The sequence below is a fragment of the Oryctolagus cuniculus genome, chromosome 8, assembly GCF_051225735.1.
Source record: "Oryctolagus cuniculus isolate XC-2025 breed Fujian yellow rabbit chromosome 8, ASM5122573v1, whole genome shotgun sequence".
In the NCBI taxonomy this organism is placed as follows: domain Eukaryota; kingdom Metazoa; phylum Chordata; class Mammalia; order Lagomorpha; family Leporidae; genus Oryctolagus; species Oryctolagus cuniculus.
In genome coordinates this window covers 114154888-114179213 of record NC_142874.1, presented here as the reverse complement: position 1 = coordinate 114179213, position 24326 = coordinate 114154888, and the positions used below count along the sequence as shown (strand labels likewise).

Sequence of the window (24326 nt, the reverse complement as noted above, 5' to 3'; positions counted from 1 at the left end):
TTCAGCCAGCTGTTTCATAAACCTAAAACCACTTTAAAACAGAAAGCATGTACTAAGACATGACTGCAGGAAACCTGACAGCATATTCAGGTAACAGCTGAAATACATGACGGGTGAGAAGAAAATGATGAGTAATGACACTAAAAAAGTAAGAATATTAAAGTAAGGTATATATGGATTTTAATGCATGTCAAGGTTTGTTCGTAGTTGTATAGTCAACTCTGTCCTTTAAGAAATAATTTTCTTGGGAATAAATATGGAATTGAGTGAAAAGAAGTTTAGAAGAAGTAAGACAAACTAAGAAACTATGGCATCAATTAAAGTAAGGGGTGATAAATACAGGCGTAAGACCAGTCCAGAGTCCCAACCCTATTAAATGAGTTGGATTTGTTGAACTGGAGGGAAAAAAAATGGATCATCTCCATGGTAACCAGAAGAGAATGACATTATAAAAAGAGATTCCGTAAAAGTGAAGGCTATAGGTAACTATAATAATAATTTCCTTCCCTTCAGTAAATCATGGAAAGCAGAATAGATTCCTTTTATGATATGGGCAGCTTAGCTTGAAATCAGAGGCGTGAATTACACAGGCTTTTATAGATAATATTCTAAGTGTATACGAAAATCATGCAGAGCAGGTTGGTTTTGCCACTAGATTGCTTACTATAGTACCTTTAGAAAATAATTAACCACCACTGAATACATAAGTCCCTGCTTCTTCCAAGTTGTCCTTGTGAGAAAGGGCTCAATTTCCCATCAACACCACATTTCAAAGCATCTGTCCATGTGACCTTGTGACTATTGACCTGGGGCTGAGTTTTGAATCCACTGCTTGTTTTCTCTGTCCACAGCATCTTGATGTAGAGAATAACTTCCTCTTGACAGGCAGTCACATGAGCTTATTACACCAAAGTTTCAGCACCTCTGAAGGCTGCCAATCTCTTTGAAGTGCCCTCTCTCCCTCCAGGAGAATGCTCACAGTGAATCTGATGAAAGCCACATAGCTTATATTTTGAATATCAAAGTTAGTAGCATGCCATTCATTAGCTATCGGAGGGGTGCTATGTTAACAGATAAACACACAGAAGTGTGTGTGTGTGTGTGTGTGTGTGTGTGTTCAGGGGGGTGGGAGGGAGAGTCAGCTTTTCATGACTACAACAAAATAGTTGAGGCAGGCCACTTTATAAAGAGTTTATTTTGGCTCAAGATTCTGGAGGTTCCAAGTCCAAAGAGTATAGAGCTGGCTTTGGTGAGGGTGCCCCTGGCTGCAGCACATAATGGCAGGAACGCACAAACGGCCTCTCCAACTGGTTTCCTCCCTCACTCCATGTATTCAGCCACCAGGAGTTGGTCATGTTGGCTCTACCCCAATATCCAATCTCATCACTTCTCAAAGGCTCGAGCTGTCAATATCACAACTGGCTTAAATTCCTTTTCTCGTAGTGCCATTAACATCAGATTTTGAGGATTAAACTACATGAGTTTTGGGGGAAAATGTTCAAAGCATAGCAGTATAAGCCAAGAGATTATAGGTGTCGGAATCTGAGTGGTGGTAGAAAGAGCTGGAAGTCCACATTGCAGCACCTGGGTAAGCGATGATGTCATTAGCCAGAGAACAGCAGGTTAAGAGTAGAACTATGAATTTAACTTCGGACATACTCAATTTGACAGAGCTGTGGAAACCAGAAGAGAGAGAATTTCAGTAAGCAGCAAGAAACGAGGGACTAGAAAATCAAAAGAATGGAAACTGAAGATATTTAGCAGGTATTGATCCATGAGGGACGCCTGAAGCTGGAGAAGCAGATGGAAGTGCCCCGGAGATCAGCGAAGAGAAGAGGAAGCGTGTCTAGGTCAATCTGAGGTCAGAAAGAAAGTAGATACGATGAGAAGCAGCCATGGCCTTGGTTAAAGTGAGAGGGGCTGTCGACAGTTTAATACTAAAAGTTGAGGGGCTGGCACTGTGGCACAGCAGGTTAAAGCCCTGGCCTGAAGCACCGGCATCCCATATGGGCCCTGGTTCTAGTCCCAGCTGCTCCTCTTCCAATCCAGCTCTCTGCTGCGGCCTGGGAAAGCAGTAGAAGATGGCCCCAAGTCCTTGGGCCCCAGAATCCACGTGGGAGACCTGGAAGAAGCTCCTGGTTCCTGGCTTTGGATTGGCACATTTCTGGCCATTGCAGCCATCTGGAGAGTGAACCATCGGATGCAGGACCTCTCTCTGTCTCTACCTCTCTCTTTAACTCTTTCAAATAAATAAAATAAATCTTTAAAAAAAATACTAAAAGTTGAGGATGTGTGGAGGGACATTGCAGGGTAGTCTCTAACCTGGTTATTACATGGATGCACACATGAGGGGAATCACAAGAATCATGATGTTTTTATCTTGGAAGACTTGGAGGAAGGAAACACCAGTCACTCTTCACGCATTCAAAAATGACACAGGGAGCACCACCTATGGGCTAGACATCGTGACAATGACAGAATGAGAACCAGCAACGAGCCAGGATTTACACGCCTTGAGTTTGAAGTCATCAAGGTGAAAATATCTGGCAAGCAGAAACAATGAAGAGCCAAGGAAAGAGATTGCTCTACAGAGGTCAGACTGGGGGCCGGCACAGTGGCCTAGTAGGCTAACCCCCAACTGTGGCGCCTCATCTCATATGGATTCTGGTTCAGGACCTGGGTGCTTCACTTTCTATCTGGCTCCATGCTGATGGCCTGGGAAAGCAATGGAAAAACGACCCAAATGCTTGAGACCCTGCACACCTGTGACAGACCCAGAAGCAGCTCCTGTCTCCTGGCTTTGGATGGGTCCAGCTCTGGCTGTTGCAGCCATTTCAGGGAGTGAACAAATGGATGGAAGACCTTTCTCTCTATCTCTCCATGTAATTCTACCTCTCAAATAAATAAATAAACATTTTTTTTAAAATAGAGGTCAGACCTGAAGTCCCATTGATAGATGAATCAATAAGGTAGAAAATAATGGAATGCCTCTATTGTTAAAGTATGAACATATAGGTAATACCTAGGGATACTATTTGTGGAAAAGGGGGAAAGGAGAAGCAACCAGCGGAGAAGCAGAAGGATTAGTTGGTCAAAGAAGAGCTCTAGGACAAGTTTCAGAGAGGCCATGAAGATAGGTTTTCAAAAGGTAAGCAAGCTGTAGTTCAAATCCCACAGCCTTGTCAAGGCAAATGAGCTGCCAGGGGCAAGTGTTGAATTTTCCCTGGTGTGGAGTAGTCAGGATGGAAAGCCAATTACAGACAACTACAGATACAGTTGATGCTCCTAGTCCGGACTTCAGGATGGGGCCAAGGATCGTGCAAAGCATTTTCAGAATACTGCAAACTTCAGAGCTTTTGCAAGCCCAGAATAATGAACGATGGAATAAAAAGAAAATGAAAACACCAGAGAAGAGAAGATAGAAAAATAGCCTAGAGGAAGCGAGACAACATGGGGCCACAGGACTTGGGCAACATCCAAGCAACATATGCCTTCCCTGTGAGGTGAATTCTCATTAGCCTCATTTATAATGACTTGGGAAGACTGGAGCGAAGCATTTCACGCAAAAGAGAAAGAGCATCTTCTTTTTATGTAGCTTATTCTTAGTTACACAATGTTCCAATGGAGAGGATGATCCCTAATTCTCCAAAAATGAGTCTCTACCATATTAGCTCATCCCCTCCTATGCAAAACTAAACAGGAATACTGGCACCGCTGCTGTGTGCTATGTGGGACGCTCGCCTTCTCGTGAATTAAATAGAAACTTGGAAGAAAATAGATCATTTCTAACGGACTGTAATATGGGGGTGTGGCAGGCAGCAGGTGTGTTGTTCTTTTGCATGCTGTTCAGGGTGGGGGCAGACCCCGCTCTCTTGGAAAAAGGATGATTGACTGACGACCAGGAAACCAAGGCGTCTGTCCAAGAAGCATCCTTCCTACCCATTTATTCTGACTGCGACGTGTCTTCTTTTCTCAGCTCTGGCTGGCCTCAACTGCAACGCATGTGGCCCCTAGTTCTTGTGTACTTGTACCTGAACCCACTTTCTTTTGTTATTATGTCCCAAGTGGCTGATTTGTTTCAGTCTGCTCTTATTCCATCACCAGGAAATCCAGAAATGTGGCAGCGTCTCTCGGCGCCGAGAGTGACACAGGACACCCACACAAGTTTACAAGGACTTGTAAAAGTCCTAGCAGCTACCGAGAGCTGGGCAAACGATGCCGGGAGCGCACAGCCCTGACAGCACCGCCAAGCCCCCAGCCTCAGGTAGCAGCACGGGCCGCCGGTGTTGCCACAGTGAGATATGCCATACCGAGCTCCACGAGGAGATGCCACATGGGGAGCGAACGCCACGCGCGCACAGGTCCACAGGAAAACAGCACACGCAGGAGACGGGCTGGGTGTGCAACCGAGGCGCACACCGCGCGGCCCGACCCCGGCCCTCCCCGCGCACCCGCACGCCCAAAGCCTCACCAGTCAGCCGGGTAACTTTCCAGGTGCGCAGCTGTCACCCCCGTGCCGCGGCCCCTGCGTCTCGGTGTCCTCTCCCACGCTGCCCTCCCCAGCCGCTCGCGGCGCCCGAACCCACAGCAGGTCAGCTCAGTGCGCCGGGGCCGTGCACACGGGGCGCAGCGCGGGCCCGGGGCTGCCGGGGCTGCCGGGGCTGCAGGAGCCGCCGCTCGCGCTGTGTGCGAGCTGGGGGCGCCGGCGAGCGCGCTGCGGGCAGGCGCTGCGGCGGCGGCGGTGGCGTCGGTGCTGCCGCCTCGCTCCTCCGCGGGGGCCGGTGCAGAGGAGGCCAGCAGGGAGGGAGGAAGCAGGGCGGGAGAGGAAGAGGAGGAGGAGGAGGAGGAGGGCGGGGGTCAGGGCGGGCTGGCGCGCGGACAAGCAGAAGCCGGCTTCCCCAGAGGTGGGGTCACCGGCGCGCGCACCCACTTCAGCCCGAACCGTTCCTCCCGAGACGAGCCCGCGGCCGGCCCCGCTGCAGTGTGCGCTTGAGAGCCCATGCCCTCCGGCGGAGCCTCCTTAAGTAGGGCGATAACGCCATGGTCGTAAGCAATTTTTTTTTTCGTGTCATTATTTCTATTTCAAGTGTGCGCGCTGGGGAGGGGGGGGGGCAGGGGGAGGAAAGTTCAGGGAGTTTCCTCTTCCTGGCCCTCCCTCTCCCGCATCCCTCTGTTCTGTTTCCACAGCAGCCTCTCGCCACCTCGCCCTCCGGGCCCCGGACCTGCTCTCCTCGGTGGGACCCGGGGCAGCGTGGCGCCGCGCCCTCCGCGCGCTCCGGAACCTTAACCTGTCCCTGGGTTGCCAGTTCACGCGACGGTAGGGGCCGCGGTGGAGCCGAGTCGAGGGACAGACAGGAGCCCTCCCGCCCCTGCGTGTTGACCGGGAGCTGCCTTCCCCACCTCTCCCCCCTGGCCTCTGGAGTCCCTGGTTTGGTTTTTCCCCGCCTGAGGCGTGCATTATGGTTTTCTAAATATATATATTCGCCCCACCGCATTATTTGCTGTGCTCTGGAGTGGCGAGGTCTCCGGGTGGCGTTTCCCTTTTCCTCCTGCCCCGGGAGGAATGTCACCGGCAAACCCAACGGCGGACAAGGGCAGTTTCTGTGTCGAGGCGTGGGCCATACAGTGAGGGTCTATTCTTCACCCAGCGTCCAGAGGCTGTCAGAAGCCGGCTGCGCCGGGGGTCCGAGCCGCAGGCTGGGAGAGGCTCCCGCTCACTGGCGGACGGTATCACACACACAAACTTACCTTCCGACCGTGCTGAATGGGGTCCTTGCATTTCCGAGGATGGGGAGTATAGCCCTGTTTGTTTCTGTGCTGAGGAAAAATAAGCAAAAGTACAAAGTACTTTTTCATGACCTTAGGCCAGAATCTGTACATTTCAGGCAGGTCCATAGGAGCCTGGCCATAGGAGGCCGGGGTGAGAAATAAGAAAAGGGAAGATAATGAAGTCCAGCGATGGACTTTTAAGTCAATGGACTGGATTTTTTGTTGAGCAGGTAAATGACAAAGAGGAGAAAAGCAGAGATTTTTTTTTTTCAAAGTCTACATTGTATTAGTCCAGGTTTTCTCAAATCGTGAGTCGCTAATTAGTAAGTCCTAGCAGTGATCTATTGAGTCAAAGCTAGTAATGTATAAATAATATGGAAAGACTGAAAAGCAGAGCATATCACACACAAAGTGAGAGTTAACAGTTCTGATAAGTCTTGGTGCAGTCAAACCTGCAGGCCGACTACCTGATGCGTGCTGTCTCACTGCTCCTTGCGGCGGAAGCTTGAACGCCGCTGACACTGCTGGCTGCAGCCCAGGGCTACTCGCCCGGTCGGATTTCCAGGGGATCTTAGGGACCACCTAGCAATCCCATACTTTCCCAGCTGTGCCATGATGAAGCTGGAGAAGAAGACAGAATAGGAAGGGGAAGGGGCGGAGGCCAGTGGGCATTTTTACATCCTTTCTTTAGTATTTCAACAAATACGCTTTCGGCAGCCCCTTTGTCCTAGGCCCAGTGCTGGAAACTAGGAATTCAGTGATGAACAATTTGTAGAATCCTGGGGACAAACAGATGTTAAACATGAAAGTAACTATATGTGTGAAAATAATCTGGAGGAGAATAGGAGAGAGAAAAAAAAACACAGGTTCATCATTTAGATGGGGGAAGGTGCACTTAATAATTAAGCCAATTTAAACTGGCTTGAATGATAGATTTATGGATGCATATCACAAGAAGTCCCAAGGTCAGGAGGCTCCGCTGGGTGAATTGAGCAACTTCACGAAGTCACGGAAGGACCTGTGCTGTGTCCCTTAGCTCCCCTGCCTTTCTTACAGGCAGCTGTGCCCCAGGAGGGCTGGAGCACCCCCTGTTTTTCCAGACAATACTGTCAGTGCCCAAAGGTAGCAGACAGCGTCTCTTTGCAAGAATGGAGAAATCTTTCTCAGAAACTTCCAGGAGACTTCCCCTGCCTACCCCTAAGTCACCAGGAACAGAGGGGAGAATGGCTGTGATTGACTTGGGCTCTTCAGGATCTTGGCTCCTGAACCCTCCAGGATGGCATTGTTTAGGACGAGAGACACAAAATAAAGAAGGTGGCAGTGGTGTTAAGTCGACAAACCAGAGTCTGCAACAGGAACTTGAAAAATAACATTTAAATTTAAGATGTGTAAGAGTCAGACGGGGTGTGAGTAGAAGCACCTTCGAGCAGAAGGAACCTTCTGTATGAAGTCAGACTGCACCATGTGTTAAAGATTTGGCTTGCAATTCCTCATTTACTCTGTCTGCCAAAATAGGTAAGTGTACCTCAGGAAGCAAACCCGGAGAGCTAAAAATCTTCATCAGGTTCACAAAGCTAACAAGTTGCAGAACCAGGCTGTGTAGTTACAGAGCCTCCAATTTTGACTTGTGCTTCTACAGAGGCAGAAGCCAAAATCCATGGGCCTTTGCCCTCCATTCACCCCTCTGTGATGGTTCCCTGGGCCACTGGCTGTGCAGGACACACATCCAGGAGTCAGGCTGCTCCTGCTAGTTGTGCGCCTGCTCCATTGGGCATCATGGTCTCTACTAAGCATGGTCACCAGAGCCCTAGGGTTCTTGTGATGCCGAGGCTCAGAGGTAGCCTATGGAGATGGCGAGGGTAATTTTAGGAATGTCCCCCATTTGGCTCCAATATTTTCCGGATGTCTCTCAGTTTCTCCTACTTTCCCTTTCTTTTAAGAATCTGCATCCAAGGGGCTGAGCTGGGGAGTGAGTCCAGGAAGGCTCCCGTGCTGAACTCAGACTCCTAAGCCCCTGGGTAACTAAACTGTGCTTCACGCTTATCCAACCTGAATCCCATTTCCTTGGGCCTCATTTCTGCACAGGAGGTTCTATAGTCGCCCTTGTATTATCAGGCCACCGATCAGAGCATCCCTGAGCTCACAGCATTTGAACTTGCAACTCAGAATCCTCCACGGCTCAAGCTGAGCCTCCATCTTTGTAGCACCAGCAGCTCTGCCTGGGACATAAGGGACAAAACCCCTTTGTAGGTGTCCACACTCTGTCTTTCCACCGTCTCTTTGGTTTTGCTCCCTTCTCCCCTTCACACTTTCATGTATCTTCAGGCTTGCTTATCATTCCACAGCGACCCCAAGAGCAGCCATTTCCATTGCAGATCCTACAACTTCAGGTTCACTGTGCCCTTCTTTCTGATTGGCTTGGCCAATCACTTTTCCAACCCAGGAAAGGTGCCATTTGCTTTTGGGGCTCCTGCTGCCCAGGTTTCCACATCACTGCTGTGAGATCCCTGTACCAACAGACTCCAACAGAGTTCTCATAATCTCTACTTCTTCCTTGAAGTCTCACTGACCATGCAGGATGGTGGGTCTCTCCTCTGGGATCCCATGGCAATGGGGTGATGCCAGTTGCTTACACCTGTTAACATTTCCATTATTTATTAGACTTCAGAGCAATATTTGTTGGATTAATTCTTAGGCCTTCAGAACACTCAGCAGCTCAAGTTTCTTCATTGTTTAACAACAACTTTTAGGGAACCAGTGTCGTGGCATAGTGGGTTAAAGTCATTGTCTGTGACACAGGTATTCCATATGGGCACTGGATGGAGTCCCGGCTGCTCCATTTCTGATCCAGCTCCCTGTTAATGGCCTGGGAAAAGCAGCAGAAGATGCCCAAGTGCTTGCCCCCCCCCCCCACACACACACGTGGGAGACCCAGAAGAGGCTCTTGGCTTTTGCCTGGCCCTTCCTTGACCATTGCAGCCATTTGGGGAGTGTTTAAACCAGCAGATGGAAGATGTCTCTCTCTCTCTTTCTATCCTCCTCTCTCTCTAACTCTGACTTTCAAATAAATAAAATAATTTTATTAAAAAAGTCAATTTTAAAATCACATTCTTTATTCTACTGTCTATTTTTTTAAATGTTTACCAAGATTTAAAGAGACTTTAAGATAAAGAGAATCCAACACATGTTGTCTCCACTCTTTGCATGACAGCTCATTGCTAATATCATGTAACCTTCCATGCCCGGCATTGGAAGCATCATTCTCAATTCCTGTCTTCTCTTTCCAAGAGGACGGTGGCCTATCAGTTACCAACACTCTCCTTCATGGTCCTTGGTGGGGAGGAGAGTAAGCCGTATCAGCATCAGCTCCGGGCACACGTGGGCTGTTTCCCAGCGCTCCGCAGGCAGCAGCCAGAACCTCCACGTGTCCACCACTTGGAATCAATCCATCTTGCCCATATACGTCTTTTTTTTTTATTTGACAAGTAGAGTTACAGACAGTGAGAGGGAGAGACAGAGAGAAAGGTCTTCCTTCTGTTGGTTCACTCCCCAATGGCTGCTACGGCTAGCGCTGCACGAATCCAAAGCCAGGAGCCTCCTGGTCTCCCATGCAGGTGCAGGGGACCAAGCACTTGGGCCATCCTCCACTGCCCGCCCCCGGGCCACAGCAGAGAACTGGACTGGAAGAGGAGCAACAGGGACTAGAACTCAGCGCCCATATGGGATGCTGGTGCCACAGGCGAAGGATTAACCAAGTGAGCCACGGCACCAGCCGGCCCATATCTTTCTTGAATGCTCTTCCTTCTCTATTCCCATTCCCACTCAAGCCAAATCTTCCCAGGATTCTGTCTTTGGCAACAATCTCTTCTCTTTCTCCGCCACATCCCAATCACAACTTCTAAATGTCTTCACTTTCTCCCCCAGTACCACACTTTATCAGCCTTTTAGATGGTTTTTGCCACTTTCTACCTTGTATTATTGTCATCTTTCTACATTTCTTATCTCCCCTGACAAACAGGTGTTGACAGGGCATGGTTCACATCTGATTCATCTTGCTATATGTCTCCCATAGCAGGCACAGCCATAGAGTTGATAGAGAACCTCAACTCACGACCCAGAAGCACTGTACTTATGTTCCTGAAATTCTATACCAGGAATTTGGAGGGTGATCTTGATTTTCCTTTTGGAATAAAGACAGTTGTTTGAAAGAATGGTACTTAATTTAGAAATTAATAATCTGCTTAATTATCAATCAAATAAAGACAGTTGTTTGAAAGAATGGTACTTAATTTAGAAATTAATAATCTGCTTAATTATCAATCAAGTAATAGTAAATTTTACTATAACAAACTGAAATACAAGTACATTTAATTTTCTGGTTTTATCTGCCCTGACTTGCCTAACTAGGGATACTCTTTCTCGTTATAGGAATCCATGAAGTAATATAGCTGGTGTATACAGTCTATTCACCAGACTCCCAGTGTTTGCTCTTCCACCATCCTGCACTATTTCAAAGTCCACATAGACCACCCATGCAGCACTTCACCTTCTCGACACTTTAGTCTTCCAATAGCCAACATTTCCTTTGTCTCGATCAGCTTCAGCCACCCACTCCCACAGTCACACCTGCAGTCGCCACTAAAGTCACTGATGCTAAGGGTGGGTGTGTGTGCACCCAAGGCTAAGACCTTTGCTTTGCTTCTCAGCATGGGGCTCATAGTTGTAAGGCCAAGGCTAGTGTTGTCATTGACCTTGGCCTTCCTTGGATTAAGGGCCAGCCAAGCATGGCCTCCATAACACGCACCGTGGAGGGAGCAGAGCCTCAGTAGCTTCAGCCCCCTGGGATGGCTTGACTGAACCCACAGAGGCTTTGGCTTCCCCAGCTGCTACCTGGAAGGACCCAAAACACAACCCAGAAATATGGTGGAGCTAATACCCTGTGGAGTTGACTTTGACCACTGAGGGACAGGAGCCAGGAACAAGACAACAGGTACATTGTTCACCCTTCCTGCCCACCCAGGAGCTGTTCAGAGAAGCCACAGTTTTGTGCTTGGGGCTGTGTAGCATGACTCAGCAGCCAGTTTTGTTGTGTAGAGAAGCCGGAGACAGGTCACTAATGTACCACCTTGAATTAGTCTTTTCTCCGTCTCTCTCTCTCTCATTTCCCTTTTATCTCTCCTTAGGATAACACCCCAATAAAATCTCAGCATGTGAAAGCCTTGGCCTCTGTTCTCTAGAGAACTCAGAATAAGAACAGACATTCTATCCTGTGACCACAACTTTCCGTCTTCCAAGTTTATTTGCTCAATTACATTCTCCTCACATGTTGCTGACCTTAGGGTGACTGCTAGTTTTTCTATTTACTTGTTCTCTGTCTTTGCTTGCAGCTTAGTAAGCAGTGCATTATGTCACATTCTTGCCCTCGACAACCAGGTGAAGCCTGCTTTGTACCTTCTTTGTTGCACTTGGATGACGAGTGCTGGTAGAATAAGGCCTACATGGACTCTGTTCTCATAAACTTAAACTTCAGGTCAATGGCAGGAAATTAGTATTGCAAATTCATTCTAGAGAGGCATCTGGCAGGCTTGATCCCAATTACAAATATGTACAATCCATTGGCAATTCTACTTCTGAATACAAAAACAGCCAGGGATGGGCCAGGCCAAAATCAGGAGCCAGGAACTCAATCCAAGTCACCCACATGGGTGGCAGGGACCCAACTACTTGAACCATCACCTGCTGCCTCCTAGGGTACCCACAAGCAGGAACCTGCAATTGGGTGCCAGAGTGTGGTATCAAAACCAGGCACTCTGATATGGAGTGTAGGTCTCCTAGCTGCTAGACCAAATGCCCCACCCCTACTGTAAATTCTTGTTATCAGTTTCATCCAGGTCCCAAATGGTTTCTAGTAATCCTGCTTAATTTACTCATCATTTAGCTATTAAACTGTAAATGGCAAGTTTTTTCCTCTTTCTTCAACCCTTCATCTCACCAAGGACTCATGGTAGTTGGCCTGACTCTTCGAAGGAAAATAATACTTTATGATAAATTGAACTGCTATCCACCCCCTCCCAAAATTCAAATGTTGAAGTCCTAGCTCCCAGAACCCTGGAATGTGACCTTATTTGGAGCTGGGGTCATAAGAGGAACCCTTGGCCTGTAAGCCATAAATATTGAATGTCTTTGCATTGTTGAGCAAGGTCTCTTTCCTCCCTGTGGTCAGCATGCTCTTAAAAGTAGGATCTCAGGGAAGGCTTGTGGCATAGCAGGCAAAGCTGCTGCCTGTTGCGCTGGCATCCCATATGGGTGCCAATTCAAGTCCCAGGTGCTTCACTTCCAATCCAGCTGCCATCTATGTGAATAGGAAAGCAGCAGAGGATGACCCAAGCACTTGTACCCCTGCACCCACAGGAGAGACCTGGAAAAAGCTCTAGGCTCCTGGCTTCGGACCAGCCCAGTTCTGGCTGTTGTGGCCATCTGGAGAGTGAACCAGCAGATGGGATATTTCTCTCTCTGTCTCTTCTTCTGTCTCTGTCACTCTGCCTTTCTAATAAATAAATAATCTTAAAAAGTAGAGTAAGACCCCTTGTAGTTCTGCAGTGGGGGGTGGGGAATAAGCCTAAAAACAGCCTTATTTGAATCACCACCCATATACCAGTAACTCCCAAATCTATATTTCCAATTGCAATTTCTCCTCTATGACCCAGAACAGATTATTTGGCTACCTTTTCAGTATTTTCACTCAACCATCTAAGATACAGGCCCCTCAACATCATCATGTCCATATGTAAAGGAACAGCTTTTCCTTAAGATTTTTTTTTCCTCCTCCTGTATCTCTTACACAAATGAGCTAACATCCAATTCAGCTTCTCCATGTGAATGTCAGGAAGTCATCCTTGTCTCCTCCCTCTGCCCCTCCTAGATAGTCCATCAAAAAGTCCTAGCAGTTCTGCCACAGACATGTTTCTGATGCTCACTGGATTCTTTGCAGCACCACAGCCAGCCTCATCTCTTGCCCAGGCTGCTCTGCACACGTCCCCACTGTCTCCCTGCAGCTCATCCTGCTCCCAGCTTAGTCACTAGCCTCTTCTGTACACTGCTGTCACAGTGGTCTTTTCAAACTCAAAGCACATTCTGTCACTCCCCTGCCCCAAGTGTTACACTAATAGGTACACTAGGCATACGATCACAGTGCCCACGGCCCTCAGTTATCAAGGAACTGTAGAGTTTTAGGGACCCTGGAAAGGTCCTACCTCCAATTCCTTTCCATTGCTGTTACAATAAACTCTCAGACCTTTAATGTGGCTCTCCAGCATGCTGGAGCTGCATTTCATAACTTGTCTGATATTGCAGGAGTTTGCTGGCCTCCTAGGAGACACTAGATCAGTGCTTTTCCAACTTTAATGTGCATCTGATCACCTGAGAAAATCCAGGCTGATTCAGTAGATCTGGGAGAGGGCTGAGATCCTTCAGTGCATTTTCCACGAGCTCCCAGACAATGCTATTTTTTGCTGATCCACAGATCACACTTTGAATAGCCAGGCTCCGGAGAACAGCCCTGCCTGCTTCGGCTGGGCATTCCAGTAATGCTAAGAGCACCATGAGACCTAACGTGGCCTGGAAGATCAAAGGCCGGGAGGCACCAGCAGCCTGATGGTAAATCTTTACAGGAGAAGGATGGTTTTGAGGATTAGAAGGTGGAGACCATGAGGCGATCCTAAATGGAATACTGGCCCTGAGGGCAGAGGGTCAGACAGAGGGAACAGCAAACACAATGATAAGCACTCATGTCTAGAGGTGTGTACACTCCAGACACACACTCATAGCCTTAGCCTACCTCCAGCCTTTCTTCCCAATGTTAGAAGATGGTGGAGCTTCAGCCCGTATCTCAGCTTGTATCAGGTAGTTTTATTATCATATTTTCATCATCGCTTCTCGGCCTTTTGGCTGAGATCAAGTGTAGTATCATATATTCATGTACCTATTTATGATTAAACTATAACTACCTATGCAGCTCAGATGACCTGTTTTCCTTGGTAATTGCTCAATGAAGATCAGTGAATAAAATAATAATGTTAAAAAAAAAACACCCCATTATAACTTCCAGCCAGAATGCAACATAGCTCTTGAATGCTGGGAAATAATTCCATCTCTCAGCACAACCCATTGTGCAGTAACCAGAGATGGGCTACTTGGTTTGGCACGCAATTGTCACATGTCCCAGCAAATCCAAATAGCACACAGCAACAGCACTATAAATGGCAGCCCAAACCATACATTAAAAAAGAACATTTATGTGGTCTAGCACCAGCTAGGGGAGCTACGCTGTCTTTTAATATGGCTGTTTTTGCTTGTCTCTGTTTTCTACTGCTTATGTTGCTGTTATATAAAATAATACAAATAATTTATTTCAGTGACAGTGAAAATTTACCTTCAAACTATTGGAAGATAAATAAAAATAATTCGAGTGATTCTTCTCACTTAGCTTTTTCAGGTTAAAGGATGATGCCATTTAGACACGGGGCTATGACTTATTCATCCTGGCATTTAAACAGCAGAAACCTGGCTTGAACTACATTACATTTATCTTTTCACGCAACTGTTCAAGAGGAACTAAGTCTATTAGGACCTAGTTGGAGAGATAAAGTTGATGCATTTCCCAAACCCCAACTGTCTGTAACCGATTCTTCCCACCAGAAAGTCCTCCAGACACCAAAAGTTTCATTTAATCAGTGAGCAATAATATTTCCCTGAAATAGTTAATTGGGAATCCTGTTTAGTTTCAGTCCTTCCTTGGGTCAAATTGTTTTTCAGATTTTGCTCTGTCTGTGTAAACAGTAGACCACTAAGTGAGCTCATTTGACGCCATAACACAGGCAGAACCATCTGCTCAACAGCAGTGCATAATAAATCTTCTCCAGACCTGTATCCAGCCAGCATGTTGTGGAGCCAGCCTCTGAATCACAGCTACACAGGCTTCTGTCTTAGCACATTGTCAGAGGCTACTGTTTATTTCCATTTCGTGACTTCGCTGATGGGAATAACTACTGATTAACCGCAGCTAGAGGATGCTCTAATTGGTTTCTGTCTTATTTGTTGCCGACTTGGCAATTTACACATCTAGTTTCCCTTTGGAAACCCTTGTTGGGACTAAACTACTGGTCTGTTTAAAACAGGTTCCTGTATTAATGAAAGTAATAAAGTTTTATACACAGTTTGTCCTGGTCTCCAGTTATTTCGCTTTATAAGAGCTGAAATTCTTTATCGGGGACAGTCATAGGGTTCAGAACAACTTTTAGAATGGAGGTTTACAAACGTGCACAGTGTGTACCAAACACATAATGCATACTCAACATTTCTTGGATAAGTGTTTGAATATTGAACACTAGCTTTGTTTTCTTTTTTTTTTTTTTTGGCAAGTTAATAAAAGTAAGAATATTTGTGGATCAGCTTTTTTAATTCAAGATTTTTATTAGAGATTATGCAACAGTGAATAAGAATTATTTTATTTCCCCATTACTGAATGGCTCCTTTATTGAGAAAACATTCCAGAAACAACATAATTATCACACACCTTCCAGTAACTGATTGAAGAGACTCACCCTTCAAAAGATTTTGGGTGAAAACTGAGGTCCCATGATGCTAGGAGGACACGCTGAGGCATTTGCAGTAGGAAGAGTAGACACCAAAATTTGACCTCAGGCCAGAGATGAAACATCCAGTTGTAGCTGCAGATTCCTGGGCAAGCAGAAGAGCTACTGTTATGCAGCAGCCTAAGAGGAATAACATGGGAAAGGAGATGTGGACTTCAACTGCGCCTGCCTTTCCACCCAGCCTACACGCCAGTGAGAACGAAACATTCTGTAGCAATGTCTCCTGAGAGGACAGTGAGTTTGAACCTTCTTGTGAGTCCATGTTTGTTTAATTCAGTGGTTCTCACATTTGGTTTCAGCAGACTTTTATAGTCTTAAAATTATTGAGGACCCCGACATACTTTTGTTTATGTGGGTTATATCTATCATTATTTATCATATTCAAAATTAAAACTAAGACAGTTTTATAAATATTTATTCATTCAAAATGACTATTATAAAGCCATTACATATTTCATAAAAATAACTATTTCCTAAAAAATTAGTGAAGAGAAGCATTATTGTATAATTTTTGCAGATCTCTTTGATACTTGATTTAGTAAAAAGTGGCTAAATTTGAATATTGGCATCTACTGTCACCCTATTGTTATATCATGAACGATACAGCATCTGGGAAGCTCCACTGAATAAGTGAGAACTGAAAGAAGTATGATAACTTGAAAAGGTCTAGGGGACTCCTGGACCACATCTTGAGAACCGTTGGTCTGATTGGTGAGCTTAACTTCATATGTCACAGGTGGTTTCAGAGGCAGTCACCACTGTGGCTGTGTGTGAGTTCAGCCAATGGCCTGACAAATTTCCCCAAGTTCTATCTTCCAATAATTACCTCCTCCCTGCCCCCAAAAAACCCACTTGAGAATTACTTAGCTGTAGGAGGCTTTCTCAACTCCCAAGTGTGAGTGAGTGAATGAATAAATGAATGAAATAACAAAAGCATTTCTCAATTTTAATATATTTTCTTGATCTTGAAATTAGACTAGTTGCATTTGATCTGAGATTGACAGAGATTAGACAAACTTTTGGACTTTGGTATGACCTTTTTCCACCTGCTCCTAAATCTTGTAAACTATGGAAGGGAAACATCTAGTTTGATTTCTCATTCAACTGTTCTTTCACTGACCAAATCATTCATTCAATCAACAGACTTTAATTCTGAAAAAGTCAAGAACTCTATCTTCCACAAATTTCCAAAGAGAAAGCTCTATAATCCTATACTCCTCACGTGAATTTATTTAGCATACATCAATCCATTCAACAAATAGGAAAGTATTTCCAAAAGTCCATGGAAAATAAATTGAAATATGAGGTTATTATCGTACATAAACTTTTTGAAATTTATGTACAGCTGGCACCACGGCTCAATAGGCTAATCCTCCACCTGCGGTGGCACTGGCACACCGGGTTCTAGTCCCGGTCGGGGCACCGGATTCTGTTCCAGTTGCTCCTCTTCCAGTCCAGCTCTCTGCTGTGGCCCAGGAAGGCAGTGGAGGATGGCCCAAGTACTTGGGCCCTGCACCCACATTGGAGACCAGGAGAAGCACCTGGCTCCTGCCATCGGATCAGCGCGGTGCACTGGCCGCAGCGGCCATTGTGGGGTGAACCAACGGAAAAGGAAGACCTTTCTCTCTGTCTCTCTCTGTCTCTCTCTCTCACTGTCCACTCTGTCTGTCAAAAAAAACTGAAATTTATGTTTTTTTTCCTTACATGGCTTTTCCATGAACCTTTTGAACACCCATCATGTGCATGGATTTCAAAATTTTTCAAACCAAAGTAAGCTTATCTTTTAATTCCTTTTCATGGACTTTCTGAAGTCACTTTGTATTTGTTAGGCATCCACTATGGGCTATTACTGAAACAGAAAAAAAAATATTTCCCTTCTTGCCAAACTCAACCTAGTGGGCCCACACATTTAAATAAATAACAAAAATAAAACATGCTGTCTCATTAAAAGTATGAGCAAACCAAACTGTGTAGGAACTTCGAGGAGAAAGTGACTATTTGGTGTGGGCAGGGGGTAGGGGGACTTAAGAAAGATCTCTGGCATGGCAAGATACGAAGAAATAGGAGCACTGATTCTTTGATAAGAAAGAACCGGGTTTCAGTTCCACCCCACCCCTTGTAACTTCTCTAAGCCCAAATTACAGAGTTCTGGATGCAAACATGACACTTGTGTCTTATATCCAGTATTCTCTCAACAATATACATATGGGGTCCTTGTTGAGATTAGGAGAGAATGTCACAGTTTTTGTTCAAATATTACTCCCTGCAATACCTTAGAGGTTCAAAAGAAAAAAGATACAAAGTCTTTGCTAGAGTGAACTTATGAGCTGGAGATTAAAAGAGGAGTAAAGTTGTGAATAGGAGACCAGGTCACATTTTACAGCTGTTATCAAAGAACAAGTTTGCCTGGAAATGAGCTACCACTGAGCTGAAGGCACAGATTGGATTCAGGGGTAACTGGTTGCTCACTGTGCTTTGTCCTTGTGGGTGAAGCTATGCCTTTTCCAGTGCTGCACTCGGATCAAGAACAGGAAGAGTACAACATTCATAAACAATCTCTTGAACAGGCAGCCATAGACCATAAAGTCTGCAGAGATAGTGCTATAAACTTATATAGAAAAGGACAGTGGCAGCACTTTTCTCCCCAAGTCTGAGGCACCCTTGCCATGAAAGAGTAGTGCTCCCAGAGCAGCAACTGGAGGCTGAGAGAGGATGGATTTGTGGCTCCTTCGCACCCTAAAGAGTACAGTATATTGGTTTCCCAGGGCTGCCGTTACAAACTTCCTGGTTGCTTAACACAGCAGGAATACATTGTCTCCCAGTTCCAGAAGCTACAGTTCTGGAATCAAGATGTCAGCTATTCTACACTCCCTTTAAAACCTGTACGGGGAAATACTCCCTTTCCTCTTCCTAGATTCCAGTGGCAGATGTCAGTCCTTGGCATTCCTTAGCTTGCAGCTCTAGCACTTCACCCTCTGCTTCTGTCATCACATATCATTCTTCTTGCATGACTATACCCAAATTGCCCTTTGTCATAAGGGCAGTGGCCATAGTGAATGAGAACCCACCCTAATGAACTGGTTGTAACTTCATTATATCTGCAAAGAGCCATTTTCAAATAAGGTCACATTCACCAGTGCTGGGGATATGAGCTTCAACATTTATTTTGAGAGAAGACAGGTCAACCTACAACAGGATGCTTGATTAATCAATTTTGTAACTGAAGGTAACAGTGAGTGTGGTTGTGGGAGTGAGGCAGAGGCCCTCTGCCCACTTGTCTGAAACCTACCTGAAACAATGCAGTCATAAAACCAGTATATCAGAATGTCTTTGAATCACAATATTTAATTAATTGAGTTATTATTTAGGTGAAATAAGTAAATTTCTGTCTAGAAAACAGGTTTTGGACACATTACAAAAAAGCAAGGTGTTTGTACATGGCATTGAAGAGTCATCGATGTTTCCAAGTAACAAAGTGATATGATCAAAACTGTATAACAGAAAGACTGCTGTGGCAATCATGTGAAGAGCAAAGGTCCAGGGAAAAGATTAGAGGCAGAAATAGCGATTAGGAAACCACTGCAAGTGTCCAGAGAAAGAAATTGGCTGGGGAGTCCCAATCATTTGTATGTGTGGCAGTGAGGAAATATGCTGAGTGGAATAGTAACCATAAGGTAGAGAGAGGATGATTAGAGAATGAAATATGATTTTTATATATATAAAAGAAAGTTATAAATGTATATATTATATATGTGTATATGTAATTATATGTAATTACATCTGTATACATACATTATATGTATACATAATTCTAATATATGTTATATACATATATATGATAACATATATATGATCAATTTATTTTGGTTCCAAAAAGTTAGAAATAATTGCACAAGTTTTTCAATAATGTTCCTTTCCTATGAAATGTTTAAAGATCCCTATGGATTTCACAGAAGTTTTTGCTTGGAAATAAAATGTTTAACTGTGTTCCATGCACTTTGTGAAGTACCCTCGTATATGATGCTAAAAAGTCATCATCCCAACATTGCAGCCAACAAGCCCTTTGCAGGATGTAAATCTGAGCATATTACTGCCACACGAAGGCCCTCCCCACCCTCACCCCGCCAAGTCCAAGCTTCATGACGAGGCCTGCAAATCCTGTGTGATTTTGCTCCTACTTATCTCTGAGCTCAAGTTCTTATCGGTCCATGCCGGGATATATAAGGATTCTGAAACCTTATCATCTCTGACTACCCTTTGCTTCTTTGCCTGGTGTCTCCCTGAACTTGGTTTGTCCTCCAACCGCTCCTCTGGCACCCCTTTAATGTTCTTCCCCACACTGCTGTGCACACCTAACCCTCTCCCTCCCCTGCTTCCTCACTGACAGACATGCCCTGCCTTTGCCAGCCTCCACTCACAACACTGCATGTCATTTCATGCACAGCTACTCCCAGAGTGCCTCGCAAGCTCCCAGCGGGCAGAGACTGTCCGAATTCCCTTCCAGGAGCAGACTGGGAGGCTGCTTTGTTTCTTACCATTTGTTTTTGCTCCTGATATGAAGATGAATGGGCTACTTGCCTCAAGTTTACAAAACCTGTGAACCAAAGAATTGAATAATGCAAGTATTGATAAGTCGCTTATAGCCTAATAAGAGAGTTAAGGAAAATGAAAACACAAAAAGGAAAAATTAAGCAGGTACGGTCAAAACTGAATTATTATAGGTAAGGTCAGAATTTTAATGCATTTGGTTAAAAGCCACTGCATGACATACAGACTAGAGTCGCTACAGTATTATCTTTAAAGCAAACCATACAGATCAAAAGAGAACAAAGTGAGAGTGAATTTCCAAATATAAAAACGATGACATGTTTTAGTCCTTTCAAAGAAGAAGTCAGTAGACCGATACATTGCTTTTGACATTTTATTTGCACCAAGCAAAAGTAACTCTCCACTCTGTTTTTCTCCAGTCAAAATAGAGACGTGAGATAAAAATAATGTATTTTTAGAGAACTAGAGTAAGTAAGCTGCTCATTGTCTGATCAAAATTGACCTCCAGAAACATCTGACCTGGCTTGTAACTGATGAAAAAGTGAACTCCACTGCCACCAACACCTGTCACCCAACCACACACTCATGTCCACGTGGGTCCCTGCGGTCATGTCCTAACTTCCCTACTCCTCTTCCTCTTTAATGTCCCACCCTATCTCTTTGTTCTAAGCCACTGCCCCAATTTAGCTGGCCAATAACTTCATGATCTGCCCCTGGCTGTTGCCATTAGGGCTGGGCTGCTGCTGAAACTCAGACAGGCATTTGGCAAAGCAGTTAAAGACATTGCTTGGAACATCAGCATGCCACTTCCAAGTACATGGATTTGTGTCAGCTCCTGATTCCAGCTTCCTGCTGATCAATGCACACCTCAGGATGTAGCTGTAGAGGCTCAAGTATTTGAGTCCCTGTCACCCACATAGAAGACCTATGTTGAGTTGAATTCCAGGCTCCTGGCTTCAACTTGGTTCAGCCTCAGCTGAGTATTTGGGAAGTGAATCCACAGAGGAAAAATCTCTCTCTCTCTCTCTCTCTCTCTCTCTCTCTCTCTCTCCCCCTCCCTCTCTCTCTCTCTCTCTCTCTCTCTCTCTCCCCCTCCCTCTCTCTCCCTCTCTTTCCCTCTCTCTCTTTCTCCCCTTTCAAATAAACATTTTATTTTCAAAAAGTAAGTCATCTTTTTAAAAAAAAAATGGTTAAAACACTCCAAATCCTTTCCATTTGCAGTGGCTTTGTTAAAAGCTGCATGTAAACAAATGAGTCAGCCCCTGCTCAGGATTTCACATCAAAACCATCCTGAAATAATCTAATATTTGAAATTTCAAAAATTCAAGGATACTTCAAAAACTTTTATGGAAATTCACTTAAAAGATAAGTTTATTTGGAGGTAAAATATTTTTTGAAATCTGTACATAGTTTCTTCATAGTATTGTTTTCCATGAGTTTTGTGAAGACCTGAATAACAGTACTAATGTGTACATGGTGGAGGAAACGTGAATTTTCTGGAACTCGAGTGCACCTGTTCAGAGATCTAATGCTGTTTTATTTTGAATTCCTTAGGGACACATATGTTGCTGGGAGAAAGGGAGAGCAACGCTTTGGTCAGAACTTTGGGATTCTTCAGTGCTCAATTCAGCCCTGCTTTCACAACATGCATGAAGTCTTCTCTCTTAACCCTACACCACCACTCTCTACTTAAATAAAACCTTAATGTCTTCCCTACGTCTCTATTCTATCTCATGCCTTCCCATTAGACTACCCTGTCCATCCTGTTTTGCTCCATCCCTTGGCCCTAGCCTAGGTCACTATGGCTCTTTACCTGACTACTGCAGCAACTTTGCAATTGGTCCCACAACTCCTATTTCTCATCCTCTTAATCCATTGTCCACATGCAGCAAACCACACCTGTAAAGTGGCCATGCCACTTGCTGCTTAACATCCTTCAGTGGCTTCTCACTTTGTTAGAGTTAAATCCCAGCTTCTTTGCCTGCCCCTGCATGATCTGACTCTTCCCAGCTGGCTTGCAATCTTCCACCTCCCTGGGTACTGGTCTTCAGTTAAGATTTCTGCTCCATCATATCAGGATCAGCCACCACTCAGGGCTTTGTGCTTCTTGTTCCCCTACCTGGAATTTGCCTCCCTCTTCTTCTTTATCTTTCCTTTTCTTTTTTTTTTAAGACTTATTTATTTATTTATTTATTTGAAAGGCAGAGTTAGAGGGTTTTAAATGACTTCAATGGACAGGGCTGGGCTGGGCCAAAATCAGGAGCCTGGAATTCCATCCGGGCCTCCTACATGGATGCAAAGGCCCAAACACTTGGGCCATCTTCTACTGCTTTCCCAGGCTATAGAAGAGATCAAAAGTGAAGCTTCTGGGACTTCAACCAGCACCCATATGGTATGCTGGTGTCACAGGCAATGGCTTCACCCGCTGCATCTGTCCGCCTCTTCTTAATATGATAGCTTCCTTCATCTTTCAGTCTCAGCTTCGATAACACCTTCTTAGGACATTGCTAACAGATCACAGTCTGTAAAGATGACCTGCTTTGTCTTGGTCTTTATTCGTGTGTTTTTGCCAAAGTGCTTACATGATATGACAGTTATAACACCTTGTTGATTTTAATTAACTAGCTAATCAGTCTTTCAGCCTTCCTGTCATACTAGAAGAAAGAAAGGCATGTGTCTGACTCATTCACCTTGGCATCGCCAGTGTCAAGCATGTAACCAGCTCATAATAACCCACTTGACTCATGCTTACTGAATGGTCTTTTATTGCACACTTTATATTTGTAGAAATGTTACAACTTTGTTTTATGTGTGCTATTATTAATTTAATGTTTTCTTCTGGGGTTCTTTGAGAAAAGGGTCAGGTTCATTTTGTTTGCTGCTATATTACTGGAAACTTGCAAGCAATAAAGCCTTTAACATATACTTTTTCAATAAGTGAATTAATTAATTAGCAGTCAATGAGATTCACCTTCAAAAATGATCTTGAGGGTTCCAGACAGTCTTTTTTGTTAAGGCGAAGTAAGTGAACTGTGCTTTCAACAATCTGAACTTGGGAAAGGCAGCTATCAGTAAGTAATGATTTCCTAGGATGATGTTAATTATTTGATTCTAAGCATTAACACTGATATCTGATAACTAGACCATTGGATAGAGAGTCTTGCTTTTTTTCTTTTTCTTTTTAACCCGTGATTTATAGCTGCTGTATGACACTATTAACTTGTTAGCTGCTGCACAAAACACTCTTTGTTGATAGGAATAGGCAGCATGGAAAATCATCTAATATTTGAAAACCTAGTCCTTATTGCCTAGATATTGGCCTTAGTTTAATTTTGACAAAAGTCAGAATTCCGAGGGGTTTCCAGAATTCATACTGGAACATAACCTAGTCTGATGCTTCTGATCTATGGAAGAGCTTTACTGTTGTAAAGTCAATGGCCACCGTGGGGGATGGTGACGGCCACAGTAGCCTTCACATCCTTGGCCCAGAGGCAAGGTCTTTTATTCCCTCTTGTTGCATCTGCTGGCCCTGGGACTAGTGTGTGATCAGTAGGACATGGGATACAGGATGTTGTGCCAATTTTAAGTTCCAAGAGGTCTTAGAGCTTCTGCACTGACTTCCTTAAAAATCCGCAAATGCCCTGTGGACAAGTGCACAAGCTTGGCTAGCCTGCTGGAGAGTGAGAGAGGTCCCAGGTAGTTAGCTGTTCCGGCTGCACGCATCGGAGTCAGCAGGCTGGCCGCCCCACCAGCTGCCTGCAGATGCAGGAGGAAGCCTGCTCTATAAGCACACAGGGGCTGCCAGAGCAAAGCTTTAATCCCAATGATCAGTCGGCCTAGACAACAAATGCATATTTTCTCACAGCTCAGGAGGCTGCCAAGTCTAAACTCAAAGTGTTTGCTACTGTATTGGTTCCTTCTGAAGGTTGTGAGGGAAGGATCCATTCCAGGGCTCTCTCTTTAGACAAATGATTTCAGGTCCCATGGTCTCCCCCCTGTATCTTTAGATTATCCTACTCTCTCCAAGTCTGTGTCCAAATCTCCTCTTATAAGGACACGAGACATATTGATTAGGGCCCAACCTTATGACTTTAACAATGATTTCTGTAAAGACCCTCTCTCCAAATACCACAACAATCTCAGGTATTGGGGTTAGGACTTTAGCATACAATTAGGGAGGTGGGAGAGACAAGGTCAGTTTATAATACCAACCAAGATCCCAAAGATGGGGAGAACAGCCTAACTCAACCTGGTCCAAATTGGTGACCTGAGAAATTGAGACCAAATAAATGGTTGTTGTTTTAAGTTACCATGCCCTAAGGTAGTTTGTTACACAATGAAGGTTATCGAGTATGG

At 44.9% G+C, this 24326-nt stretch overlaps 1 protein-coding gene, 1 long non-coding RNA gene and 1 pseudogene across 3 annotated transcripts in view; 2 read left to right on the top strand and 1 right to left on the bottom strand.

Moving 5' to 3' along the window:
* The window catches only part of PRKG2 (protein kinase cGMP-dependent 2), a 106038-nt gene extending 101206 nt beyond the window's left edge, over positions 1–4832 (bottom strand). The window contains exon 1 of one of the 2 annotated variants that reach the window (XM_002717087.6): positions 4472–4832. The gene's annotated coding sequence lies outside the window, so the exon portion shown is untranslated. The remainder of the gene's footprint in view (positions 1–4471) is intronic. The other variant, XM_089302633.1, reaches the window with a different exon arrangement.
* Positions 4833–4859: 27 nt separating this feature from the next.
* LOC108178064 (uncharacterized) lies at positions 4860–5494 on the top strand. Its single transcript, XR_016212061.1, has 2 exons — positions 4860–5046; positions 5188–5494. It is a non-coding gene; the product is annotated as an uncharacterized LOC108178064 (long non-coding RNA).
* Positions 5495–13696: 8202 nt separating this feature from the next.
* On the top strand, positions 13697–13777 carry LOC149125121 (U2 spliceosomal RNA; annotated as a pseudogene).
* Positions 13778–24326: the final 10549 nt, after the last annotated feature.